We start from the raw sequence: 13841 nt of genomic DNA on the forward strand, positions 1-13841 counted from the left end.
AGCAAAGGGTGATTACACGACTTCGCCCCAGCTGTCATGCAGCCAGTTGTGTCAAATTTAGGAGGCCAGCCAGGGGTGGCATAATACATGCTGCAGCCCCTGGCGGCCCTGGGTACACCTATGCCCTGGGTTACAGGGTCTGATAAGGTGGCCCAGTACCAATTGGTACATGCACCTAGGGTACATATCGTAATTTAGAAAGAGAACAGCCAGGCTGTGGGTCTGATTGGCAGGCCCACAGCCAGAGAAATTCGTAAACCAGTGAAACAAAAGCAAAAAATCTGGGTGATCATAGGATTGCAGACCCTACTCTCCTACAAATATCCAACTAGGTATATCCATAAACTCAGTCATAAATGCGACCCCAATGCATTTCAAGCTAATGCTCTTCGTCAGGGGGAAGTTTCTACAAGAAAATCAAAGATAACATAGTATATATCGCTGTACAGGAGCAAAAAGATCTCATCAGTATGAAAATTGTGAAAAAATAGGAAGCTACGAATAGCTGGAAAGAGTTTCGGGTGCGAAGGTTAGAAAATAGAGTGAACAATATGCGCTGTGAAAACGCGAGAAATGGAGAAACAAAGGCGTGCTGTGTGAAAAAATAGACCACCAGGGTCGTGAAAATGCTAAATTCAAAAAGGTACGTGGGTGTTCTGAAAGATAACCAACCCTACAATGAGCAGTGGCGTTCGCAAATGAAAAAACGAAAACATGCGGAAGTGCAGGTAACAAGAGTTAATCCCAAGGAGTGTTAACCGTGTCCGCCGTCTAAAAAGGCGGGTGGAATTAAGAATAACAAACTAAAACTGAAACGGGGTAGGGTGTGAGAGAAAGACTCCCAGTTTATCTTACCGCAAGTAGTATAAGTTACGGGCACCTCGGTGGGAATGCGTCAGGTCTGAAACATGATAGAGACGCCGAAAGCAGAGGCGGCGTTATGAACGCGCTGGGAGTAAACGTAGAAAGAGGACTGCAAGCGCAAGGTGACGGGAGCTTCCAAGGATGAGCCCGGGAAAATAATAAAGTTAAGTGGAAAGCACAAAAGAAAAAAAGTAGAAGAAAAAAGAAGAAAAACTGCAAAGAATAAGAGGTGCCGAAAGAAGCACCAAAGAGTCCATAAGAAAGAAAAGATGAACAAATCCAGAAAACGTAGGAAAAAGAACAAAGCATAAGTTGTAAAAGTGATCATGGGAAAAGGTCGTAGAGAAAACGGCTAATGAATATAAAGAATGAAGATGAGTTAAAATGAAAAGTAAAATGTGATATGCATACCTGAAGAAAAAATAAGGGAAAGGGTTAGAAAATGGTGCAAAAAAATATATAATAATAAAAACACGGGGGTGCAGTGAATAAGGTGAAAAAATTTAAGTATGAGTCCTGAAAAGGATGAAGTAGGGGCATGGAAAATAAGAGTATAGAAAATGAGAAAATTAAACGTACAGTGTAGGTATGTAGGGAATGAAAAAGAACGTCAGAGAGGAGTCACAAAACAGGAACGGTGGCTGCAAGCACAAGAATCATTCATAAATAACAACTGTATTCAAGTCTCTCATTGAGCCCTTTCGGGTGTATGGAGTTCAGTTTGTGCATCCAGTAAAGTTCTCTTTGTAGTAGAAACTTTTTGTTGTCTCTGCCAGCTTCTTTGCTCACGACCTCCAAAATCATGAACCGTAATTGGCTGACATTATGTGATTGATTAGTGAAATGGGCAGCTACACAGGATTTTACGTTTTAGTCCGGATGTTGCTACGATGTTCTGTAAGTAGAGTTTTAATTTTTCTCTCAGTCTTACCCACGTAGGAAAAAACCAAATGGGCATTTGAGGAGGTATACCATGTTGGTGGTGTCACATGTAGCGTTGACCTTGAGATTTATAGGTGTCCCTTGTGTGGGATGTTGGATGATGGTACCTTTGATTATACTGTTGCAATTGCCACTGTTGTGGCAGGGTACAGTCCCATTATATACTGTGTCGGTGGAAGTCTTACGAGGTCTTAGCATCTGTTGAATGTTTTTAGATCGTTGCTAGGCGAAAGTCGGGAAATTGTGAAAAATGTTGTTGAAGTCTGGTTCCAATTGGAGATGTTGCCAATGTTTTTTGTTGGAAGCTTTGATTTTAGTACTGGTTGTAGAATATTTGGAAACAAAAACTGAGCGTGTGTCTGTGGTCTGTAGAGGCGCTTTGACTGTCAGCAATTGAGAACGGTCTTTTGTCTGTACACGATTCTCTGCCAAATGGGTGATGCTGTTGGGGTAACCTCTTTGATGGAATTGACAATGGTAGAGTTGTCAACTTTGAAAAGTTCTACTGTAGATGCGATGCGTTTAGCTCTCAAGAGTTGAGAGTATGGCAGGTGATTTTTGAGACTCATCTGGTGAAAGCTTTTGAAATGTAAGTAGTTATTGCGGTCGGTGGGCTTGGTGTAGAAAGAAGTCTCAAGTATGTTGTCCTGGATTATAACGTTGAATGATATATGCGTTTGGCTGATGGTGTATGTGAATTGGATCCTTGCGTCAACTGAGTTAAGATTATTAATAGCTGTCACGAGTTGTGACTCTGAGCCATTCCACATTAGGACGATATCGTCAATGTAACGATAATAACTGATTAAATGATTTTGCCATTCTTGGTTGGACGTGATGTAATCTGATTCAAATTGGTGCATGAAAAGATTTGCGTAAGATGGCGTGGCACAGTGTTCAGTAGTATGCATCGGTCAGGAGTGAGAGTCAAAATTGAGTGAGAGTCAGGATTGAGTGAGGGCCAGGTCAGGAGTGGGAGTCAGGATTGAGTGTCAGGATTGAGTGAGGGCCAGGTCAGGAGAGAGAGTCAGGATTGAGTGAGGGTCAGGATTGAGTGAGGGCCAGGTCAGGAGTGAGTCAGGATTGAATGAGGGTCAGGATTGAGTGAGGGTCGGGTCAGGAGTGAGATTCAGGATTGAGTGAGGGTCAGGATTGAGTGAGGGTCAGGATTGAGTGAGGGTCAGGATTGAGTCAGGGCCAGGTCAGGAGTGAGAGTCAGGATTGAGTGAGGGTTAGGATTGAGTGAGGGTGAGGATTGAGTGAGGGCCAGGTCAGGAGTTAGGGTCAGGATTGAGTGAGGGTCAGGATTGAGTGAGGGTCAGGAGTGAGTGATGGCCACGTCAGGAGTGAGTGAGGCCCAGGTCAGGAGTGACTGAGGGCCAGGTCAGGAGTGAGAGTCAGGATTGAATGAGGGTCAGGATTGAGTGAGGGCCAGGTCAGGAGTGAGAGTCGGGATTGAGTGAGGGTCAGGATTGAGTGAGGGTCGGGATTGAGTGAGGGCCAGGTCAGGAGTGAGAGTCAGGATTGAGTGAGGGTCAGGATTGAGTGAGGGCCAGGTCAGGAGTGAGAGTCAGGATTGAGTGAGGGTCAGGATTGAGTGAGGGCCAGGTCAGGAGTGAGAGTCAGGATTGAGTGAGGGTCAGGATTGAGTGAGCGTCAGGATTGAGTGAGGGCCAGGTCAGGAGTGAGAGTCAGGATTGAGTGAGGGTCAGGATTGAGTGAGGGCCAGGTCAGGAGTGAGAGTCAGGATTGAGTGAGGGTCAGGATTGAGTGAGGGCCAGGTCAGGAGTGAGAGTCAGGATTGAGTGAGGGTCAGGATTGAGTGAGCATCAGGATTGAGTGAGGGCCAGGTCAGGAGTGAGAGTCAGGATTGAGTGAGGGTCAGGATTGAGTGAGGGCCAGGTCAGGAGTGAGAGTCAGGATTGAGTGAGGGTCAGGATTGAGTGAGGGTCAGGATTGAGTGAGGGCCAGGTCAGGAGTGAGAGTCAGGATTGAGTGAGGGTCAGGATTGAGTGAGCATCAGGATTGAGTGAGGGCCAGGTCAGGAGTGAGAGTCAGGATTGAGTGAGGGTCAGGATTGAGTGAGGGCCAGGTCAGGAGTGAGAGTCAGGATTGAGTGAGGGTCAGGATTGAGTGAGGGCCAGGTCAGGAGTGAGAGTCAGGATTGAGTGAGGGTCAGGATTGAGTGAGCGTCAGGATTGAGTGAGGGCCAGGTCAGGAGTGAGAGTCAGGATTGAGTAAGGGTCAGGATTGAGTGAGGGCCAGGTCAGGAGTGAGAGTCAGGATTGAGTGAGGGTCAGGATTGAGTGAGGGCCAGGTCAGGAGTGAGAGTCAGGATTGAGTGAGGGTCAGGATTGAGTGAGCATCAGGATTGAGTGAGGGCCAGGTCAGGAGTGAGAGTCAGGATTGAGTGAGGGTCAGGATTGAGTGAGGGCCAGGTCAGGAGTGAGAGTCAGGATTGAGTGAGGGTCAGGATTGAGTGAGGGTCAGGATTGAGTGAGGGCCAGGTCAGGAGTGAGAGTCAGGATTGAGTGAGGGTCAGGATTGAGTGAGCATCAGGATTGAGTGAGGGCCAGGTCAGGAGTGAGAGTCAGGATTGAGTGAGGGTCAGGATTGAGTGAGGGCCAGGTCAGGAGTGAGAGTCAGGATTGAGTGAGGGTCAGGATTGAGTGAGCGTCAGGATTGAGTGAGGGCCAGGTCAGGAGTGAGAGTCAGGATTGAGTGAGGGTCAGGATTGAGTGAGGGCCAGGTCAGGAGTGAGAGTCAGGATTGAGTGAGGGTCAGGATTGAGTGAGGGTCAGGATTGAGTGAGGGCCAGGTCAGGAGTGAGAGTCAGGATTGAGTGAGGGTCAGGATTGAGTGAGGGCCAGGTCAGGAGTGAGTGAGTGAGGGTCAGGAGTGAGTGAGCTGTGTTTAGATACATGAGCAGATGCCACCCTGCGTCACTGACCGAGCACTTCAGTATGTTTAGTCAACAGCGGTCGAGCCGTCGGTTTCCGGTGCAGTATTATGCCTCTAATTGTACTTTGTTTTCTCTTGTAACCTGCACACATGTCTAGGGTGAAGAGACGTCCCGGATTTGCCCGGACAGTCCCCGTTTTTCACCAGCTGTCCGGGCAGATTTTGGCAATTTTGTCCCATGTCCCGATTTTTAGAAGTGGTCGACTGAAACAGTGAGAGGCACTTTATTGAGTGTTCTAAAGCTGTGCTAGTTAAAAACTGTTATAAGAAAGTAATTTAATTAATAGGTATGATTTTGATTGTAGAAATTACATTGTATTTACTTTCTTAATACATCTTTTGTGATCCTATGTTGATGACAGCTGTCATTCTGTGCCATTGCTTGGATGAAAAATTGTAGTCCTTCTTCTATTTTCCCCAAATGTCCCGGTTTTTGGTTGTCAAGATCTGGTCACCCTACACATGTCACTCTTTCCTCCTGTAATGCACCGTTCGCTCCTCTTGTGTTGTGTTTGCTCACTATTGTCACGTTTGCCTCATGAAACTTTTCGTCTGCTCCTGTAACCTGCTGACGTGTCATCTGCTGACGTGTCTTCTCCTCGCGCCTTCAGTTCTGTTCCTGTTGTGACGCCTCTGGCCTTCGGGGAAAGGGCGCGCGAGAGAAAAACGCATCAACAAACTGAAGCACGCACGCATGCGCAAAGCGAGTGACACGCGTAGGGTGTGCACGGCCAGACGGGGGAGCACGAATACACAGGCAGAACCTGCATGAATCGGCATCCCACTGACGTAGGGAGTGTACAAAACGACGGGGGTGGAAATATAGTTAGAACCCCGGGTTCACTTCCGGCGGAAGCGAGGACATTGAAGCCAGCCGTGGCCACATGAAGGTAAACACGGGGCTGACATATGTTTCCAAGGCCGTGGATTAGAGCCGGGTCTTCTGATACACGCACTCTCCACAGGAGGGGCGATGCAGACACGCAGCGCGGCGAGGGGAGCTCCTTCTGATCCGGCAGTCTGGCGCCCGAGAAGTCGCGGCTGAAGGTATGACATGGCTCTCATGGATACCGGCGGTGATAATCCGGGACTGCCAGCATGCCCAGTTCACTGGCGTCCGCTTTGGATGGTCTGTTAAGGTGCGGGCGCCTAAGCGCTTTTAGAAGTTCGGACAAAAACGGATGTTTTTGGCCGACAGTTTCTTGTGACTGAAAGTACATTCACTACTCCATAGAGGCAGGGTTCTCAAGGTCACAGGTAAGGCCTGATTTATTCACAAAAGGACGATTTTTGTTCGTTTTTGTTTTTTAGAATCTCACTGTAAAACATAAGGCAGAGGAAACCCACAGTGGTGGTTTTATCTGGAGTTGGTAAGTAGCAGTCAGGTTGGAACACGTAGGAACGCTTAGTCATTAAAGCCAGATCTAGTTTCTGATATAGTGCTTTTTGGTTTTTGTCATCACAGTGGTTGTTGGTCCTGATGAGAACCCCCATACTGCACGGGGTTTGAAACGCGTAGATCTTGTTATTTCCACTCCCATTCAAATTGTCCCCTTGGTTGGATTAAGATTTATGTTATATTGTGAAAAACTGCATTGACAAAATGTGTTTTGCATTTATAAAACATCTAAGAGTGAATTTCTGTTGGAGAGTGGCCAGGCCAGTTTTCATAATAAGAACATTGGCCCGTTAGGATTAATGTGGTATATGTTGTTTGTGGCGATGTGTATCAATGTGGATGTGTGTGTGTACATATGAACAACGTGGAGTGAGTGTGAGTGTAAAAGTGCGAGTGTTAAAAGGTGTGTGTATTTATTTGATGGCACTATTTTGTATATATCCCCTATATATACCTCATTTCAAAACACATTTTTGAAAATTGCAAATAAAAGCTAATAAGAAGCTGTTGGATGCTTGGTTTGGTTTCCTTGCACCTATTTATTTAATAGCATTGTAGTCAGGTATCAGTATTGGCAACTCGGTTGGTGTGTTTTGTTGGTGACTCAGCCTTACTGATTAGTCAAGCCCTGTTTTTGGTTACATAGTATCTACAATGAAGGGCCAGCAGCAGTGGTGTGAGTGAATGAGTGGGAGGGAAGGGGGTGGGGGGGGGGAAGAAGGAGCCCCCAGCATCAGGAATAAAGGAAGTGAGGCAATCAGGGAGCGTGTGCTCTCAACTCACTCTCCCAGGCCTTTAAAGGCGTCCCACTGCATGCGACGATATCTCGTCTGAGCTCTTCTCCCCTTGCCCCACATCTGTACCGTGCCCTCTCAAAACAGCACCGGTGCACAAGGCCCGCAATTCAGAGAGGGGCGCAGATGTGGCAGTACTACAGCATCCGGAGCTTTTGCCTGGTACCAGCGAGTTCAATTGCAACAAAGTTCGGTCCCCCGAGGTGAAGGAAGGGGGTCGCTCAGGCAAATTCAGCTCTTGCAGCGGTCTAGTCTCTACGCAAGGCCCCGGCTTCTGCAACCGGGAGTGCCGCAAACACCATCCACCATAACTTCGGCCCCAGACGTCAGTTCGATTTCGGGCTAAAAGCGGTGAGCACCGCTACTCCTCCGGTGTATGCATATATGGCACCGGAGGATCAGATTGGCGGTGTAGGAAGGGAGTCACGGAGACAATCTAGCAAGCGGCCATGCCGGATCTCCACGATGCCACGCCCCTTCTGGGTCGTTCTTGAGTACTTTGTTGACATGTCGTGGTCGTTCCTTTCAGGTAGCAGGGCAGAAGCAGCAGACGCACCACAGGAGGTGGAGCCAGCACTGTGGAGGGAGAGCACAACCCTATTCAGGTCCAAGGTGTAACTCCTTCCACCAATCTGCATGAGATCTCTCTATTCAGCCCTGGCTGCCTCACCCTGTCTCCTGGAAATTCCCCAGCCCCTGTCACTCAAACTCCAGACAGAGAATACACAGCCCAGCAGAGGCAGGCTTGGATAGTTAGGCAAGAAAATGCCTACTTTCTAAAAGTGGCATTTTCAAAGACTGAATGTTAAAACCACCTTTACTAAAATATGTATTTTATCATTCTGAGTTCAGTCCTACTAACCTCAGATTTCTACCATGTTCCCTGAGTCAGTTAGGATTATAAGATGTAATAATCACAACTGCTTTTTCTGGCCTACGGAGAACAGGTAGCCTTGCAACAGTGAAAAACGAAAATGGCTGTAATTCACTATTAGGACATGCCACACACATCAGGGCTTGTCCTACCTCATACTTACATCGCACCCTGCCCTTGGGCCTACCATAGGGGTGACTGATATGAAGCAAAGGGAAGGTTTAGGGACTGGGAAGTGGGTGCACTTACCCAGTCGACATGGCAATGCGAGACTGCACGCAGGCTCTGCGATGGCAGACAAGACACACGTTTACAGGCTACTTCTGTGGGTCGCACAACCAGTGCTCCAAGCTCACCAGCAGCATTTGACTCAAATGCCCTGGGCACCTCGTGTACACTATACTAGGGCCTGACTGTGAGTCAAATATACCCAATCATGGATTCACGAATTCGTACAATAATTTACCATAGGGAGCACTCGCACTGTGGCACTGGACAGCAGTGGCACAGTGCCTAAAGCATCTTACACCAGAAAAACATATGAGGCACAGCAAAAAAAGGAAAGTAGACTCACACCAATGGTGCCAGGTTTAACACTCTAGATCAGGGGTACTCATAGTACGGCCCGCGGGCCGGTGGCGGCCCGGCAAGCCTTCCTTGGCGGCCCGCCGGACCTTGCAGACATGTACCAGTTTAAAAAAAAAAAAATCAAGAGTTTTAGTAAACACCGGCGGTTGATGCAGCCTGACTCGGAGAGGCTCTGCTCTAGGGGGGCCGGGAAATTCCAGCCATAGAGTCGAGCTGCAGGGGCCTCAGAAGAGGTGAAACAGAACAAAGCCTCATTAACGATTTAATGGTCTTTTAAAGACCTGTGAAGTGCTCCGGCTGTGTGCGCGCCAGGCAAGCTGACTCATCCCGGGCTGCCACAGAGGAGGGGGGTGGGGAGGGGGGGAGGATTGTAGGACAATTACAGTGATCAGGACAAACCCCGTGACTGATTGAACCAAGCCGAGCATGAACTTGGAGGTCACTCTGCGCAGCCTCGAGTAGCATTTATTTTATCGACACTGAAGGGATAAACGTCTGAATCAGCCCAGCCTTATTTGGAATCTCTGCCCTCCGGATAACACCTGATCTCTACTGCAGTGGTCCAGCCAGCTCTCGTGCACCCTCTACATTAGGGAGTCACTAATAATGTGCTGCAGATTTTGGGAAGGCTGGGGAAGGTGGTTCGATGTGTGCAGCAAACAGCTCTTGCTTTTCGTGATATTTCTAATAGAATTAATACACCTTGCCTAGACAGAGATAGGGAGATGGAGATGGAGAGAGAGGGCGAGGGAGGGAGAGACAGAGGGAGGGAGAGTCAGGGGAGGGCGAGGGAGTGAGAGAGGCAGGGGAGGGCGAGGGAGTGAGAGAGGGAGGGGGAGAGTCAGGGGAGGGTGAGACAGAGGGAGGGAGAGACAGAGGGAGGGAGAGACAGGGGAGGTTGAGGAAGGGAGAGTGAGGGTGAGAGAGGGAGAGTCAGGGAAGGGACACAGAGGGAGAGCCAGGGGGGTGAGGGAGGTAGAGAGAGGGAGAGTCAGGGGAGGGAGAGAGAGGGAGAGTCAGGGGAGAGGGAGGGAGGGAGGGAGAGCCAGGGCAGGGTGAGGGAGAGGGAGAGTGAGAGTCAGGGGAGGGCAAGGGAGGGAGAGACGGAGGGAGGGAGTGTGAGGGGAGGGAGGTAGAGAGAGGGAGAGTCAGGGGAGGGAGAGAGAGGGAGAGTCAGGGGAGAGGGAGGGAGGGAGGGAGAGCCAGGGCAGGGGGAGGGAGAGAGAGGGAGAGTCAGGGGAGAGGGAGGGAGGGAGGGAGAGCCAGGGCAGGGAGAGGGAGAGGGAGAGTGAGAGTCAAGGGAGGGCGAGGGAGGGAGAGACAGAGGGAGGGAGAGTGAGGGGAGGGAGGTAGAGAGAGGGAGAGTCAGGGGAGGGAGAGAGAGGGAGAGTAATGGGAGAGGGAGGGAGGGAGGGAGAGCCAGGGCAGGGTGAGGGAGAGGGAGAGTGAGAGTCAGGGGAGGGCAAGGGAGGGAGAGACAGAGGGAGACAGAGGGAGGGAGTGTGAGGGGAGGGAGGTAGAGAGAGGGAGAGTCAGGGGGGGAGAGAGAGGGAGAGTCAGGGGAGAGGGAGGGAGGGAGGGAGAGCCAGGGCAGGGGGAGGGAGAGAGAGGGAGAGTCAGGGGAGAGGGAGGGAGGGAGGGAGAGCCAGGGCAGGGTGAGGGAGAGTGAGAGTCAAGCGAGGGCGAGGGAGGGAGAGACAGAGGGAGGGAGAGTGAGGGGAGGGCGAGGGAGGGAGAGAGGGAGGGAGAGTGAGGGGAGGGCGAGGGAGGGAGAGACAGAGGGAGGGCTTGTGAGGGGAGGGAGGGAGGGAGAGTGAGGGGAGGGAGGTAGAGAGAGGGAGAGTCAGGGGAGGGAGAGAGAGGGAGAGTCAGGGGAGAGGGAGGGAGGGAGGGAGAGCCAGGGCAGGGTGAGGGAGAGGGAGAGTGAGAGTCAGGGGAGGGCGAGGGAGGGAGAGACAGAGGGAGGGAGAGTGAGGGGAGGGCGAGGGAGGGAGAGACAGAGGGAGGGAGTGTGAGGGGAGGGAAGGAGTGTGAGGGGAGGGAGGAAGAGAGTCAGGGGAGGGAGAGGGAGGGAGAGAGAGAGAGAGTCAGGTGAGGGCGAGGGAGAGAGAGAGAGAGGGAGAGAGGGTTAGTCAGGGGAAAGCGAGGGAGGGAAAGAGAGTCGGGGAGGGAGAGAGAGGGAGAGTCAGGGGAGGGAGGCAAAGGCATAAAGAGGGAGGGAGACAAAGGGAGGGAGGGAGGGAGGGAGGGAGAAAGAGGGTGAGAGGGAGAAAGAGAGGAAGACAGGGAGAGAGAGGGAGGGAGACAGTTAGAGAAAGGGAGAGAGACAGTTAGAGAAAGGGAGAGAAAGGAGAAGGAGAGAGGGAGGGAGACAAAGAGAGGGAGGGATACAGAGAGAGGGAGGGAGACAGAGAGAGGGAGGGAGGGAGGGAGGAGGGGAGGAAGTGGGAGGTAGTGAGGGAGACAGAGAGAGGGAGAGAAAAAGAGAGGGAGGGAGAAAAAGAGAGGGATGGGGAGAAAGAGAGGGATGGAGACAGAGAGGGGAGGTAGAGAAAGAGAGAGGGAGGAAGACAGAGAGAGGGAGGGAGGGAGACAGGGAGGGAGGGAGGGAGGGAGACAGAGAGAGGGAGGGAGACAGGGAGGGAGGGAGACAGAGAGAGGGAGGGAGACAGAGAGAGGGAGGGAGACAGAGAGAGGGAGGGAGAGAGGGAGGGAGACAGAGAGGGAGGGAGACAGAGAGAGTGAGGGAGACAGAGAGAGAGAGTGAGGGAGACAGAGAGAGTGAGGGAGACAGAGAGAGTGAGGGAGACAGAGAGGGAGGGACGGAGAGAGAGAGAGAGAGGTAGAGAAATAGAGAGAGGGAGGGAGGAAGAGAGAGAGAGGGAAGGAGACAGAGAGAGAGATATGTGTGTATGCTCGGTCTGGTGGCTCAGTGGACAAAGACATCCGCTGCCAGAGCCTGTGTTCAACCTCATGGTCACAGTTTTTTTTTTTGTCTTTAGCCCCGCTCCCTCTCTCACTGACCACGCCCCCACCGGTGCGGCCCTCGGCCACAAACTACACTGTAAATTTGGCCCCTTAGAGAAAGTTTGTGAGTACCCATGCTCTAGATAAAACCTGCTTTATTGTTAAGCAGTCTGTATTAGTGCGTGGCAGTTTGTCTGTTTCTGCTAGTCATTGGTTAGATTGCAGCCAAACATCTCCTGTGATGCATTGGTCATGTATAAGAAGCCATCTTCATCCTTATGATCCCAATACACTTCTGACATTGTGGCAGACGTTAACTGTAAGGTCTTGTTATTCACCATAAAGAAAAAAGCCTGTGTTGTTGATAAAGCTAATCGGCATCAAACAATGGTCTTAAATTGCGCCAAGGTCAGCTCTTCGGGAACAAGACATTTCCTTTGCCCAATGTAGGCAAATACTTTTATATTTTATACCTTTCAATGACCACCAGTAGTTTGGACAGAAATTCTCTGTTTCTATCACCCACCACACCTTTCCGAGTTGATTGTGAAAGCACACCTCAACTCCAACCCCCTCCCTCACTGCAAGATCATGTGTATTTTCACTTTCAGCCCGCCCACGCCTCAACTCCCTCCCCCTGCCTCACCACAGAGCGTGTCTTTGACCAGGGTAACTTGTTATCTGAGTTACTCAAATTCCCCTCCAATCGGGTACAGGCCATGCAAATACTTAACAATAACTGATCTTTCTTTCATGTTGTTCCAAACAAAATGCAGCTTTTAAAAATCGCCTGCACAGCCTAAGAGCCAGCGCTCAGCGCCACAAAAGAGGCAAAGTCCGATATGTTTCTTCTCAAGAGGCTTTGAAATACATGCAGTGGAACGTCCAGCCTATATGTTGCCATAGTAGCCAGCGGCTGCTTTTCATACTGGCTTTGTCTTTCACAGACTAGAGTTTGGGATTTTATTGAAAGGTATCACGGTCTGTTATCAGGTGACATCCATTGTGGCTGCTGGAACACATCCCTTTGTACGTGGTCACATTTCAGCACATACTGTGCTCTGAACAAGTTTGACATTTTTAAGGGACACTTTAAATCGATTGTCGTTTTTTTCTTCATTCCAGCTTCTGTTTTGGCACAAATGTGTGCCTACAATCAATATTCAATGTTCCTTCCTGCCACGGGGATGTGAGAATTTCAAATAATTCATCATCCTTGATCGTTGTTCCATTCTTGAGATGAATTGGTGTTAACTGTGAACCCAGGCATCGCTTGTAAAATCAGCAACCTTCGTAGTGTCAGGCCCTGCCTACAAAATCAACCACCCCTGCAAACAAGCATTGGCATAGCCAATAGGTCTCCCTTTTGGGACCTTATAAGTATTTCGTTCTGCAGCACAATATCCTTTGTGCAACAACATAAACTGTTGCATGGCTAAACACTTATATGGCCCCAAAAGCGAGATCTATTGGCTATGCCAATGCTTGTTTATTACCCTAATTGTAGCGGGGAGACGGATAGTGTGCACTCTGTCAACATGTGGACAGGCTACTCTCTGTGTTGCTTCTCGTCTAAATGCTGTTATGTTTGGCTTGGTGTACATTGGGAAACCTGGCACTTATCTGATGCCTTGGGCAATATTTTATTTAAATCAAGTATTAAAAGGACATGGGGGATATCTTCTTGGAGATTGAGCGTCTGCTGTGGCGCATTCCTGCAGCGTCACTCAGATCTAGATCACGGAGCTTCGAGTGATGAGTTCCCTGTATGTCTCATGTTGCTCTGCTGGTAATGGGTTCCCTGTCTGTCTCATGTTGCTTTGCTGGTAATGGGTTCCCTGTCTGTCACATGTTGCTCTGCTGGTAATGGGTTCCCTGTCTGTCTCATGTTGCTTTGCTGGTAATGGGTTCCCTGCCTGTCTCATGTTGCTCTGCTGGTAATGGGTTCCATGTCTGTCTCATGTTGCTCTGCTGGTAATGGGCTCCCTGTCTGTCTCCTGTTGCTCTGCTGGTAATGGGCTCCCTGTCTGTCTCCTGTTGCTCTGCTGGTAATGGGCTCCCTGTCTGTCTCATGTTGCTCTGCTGGTAATGGGTTCCCTGTCTGTCTCTTGTTGCTCTGCTCGTAATGGGTTCCCTCTCTGTCTCATGTTGCGCTGCTGGTAATGGGTTCCCTGTCTGTCTCATGTTGCGCTGCTGGTAATGGGTTCCCTGTCTGTCTCATGTTGCTCTGCTAGTAATGGGTTGTCTGTCTGTCTCATGTTGCTCTGCTTGGAGCCTCCCCTCACATTCATATGTGGGTCAGAGGGGCATCTGTTTGTTGTCTTGAGACTCGGGCGTCCGTGGCACGAATTCCAAGGCACGTCACTCATGATGCCAGACTGAGATGATGCTCATTGACATCCTTGTCCAGTGTTTCACTCCCTCGAGGGCCTTCCCTGACCTTCCACGTGAT

General features: G+C 50.1%; 1 pseudogene across 1 annotated transcript in view; it reads left to right on the forward strand.

Annotated features, from left to right (window-relative positions):
• Positions 1-5600: 5600 nt before the first annotated feature.
• LOC147709885 (uncharacterized) overlaps positions 5601-13841 on the forward strand; it is a 122044-nt pseudogene continuing 113803 nt past the window's right edge. The window contains exon 1 of the transcript XR_015296747.1: positions 5601-5814. The product of XR_015296747.1 is annotated as an uncharacterized LOC147709885 (transcript). The remainder of the gene's footprint in view (positions 5815-13841) is intronic.

Source organism: Lissotriton vulgaris, chromosome 6, assembly GCF_964263255.1.
Source record: "Lissotriton vulgaris chromosome 6, aLisVul1.2, whole genome shotgun sequence".
In the NCBI taxonomy this organism is placed as follows: Eukaryota; Metazoa; Chordata; class Amphibia; order Caudata; family Salamandridae; genus Lissotriton; species Lissotriton vulgaris.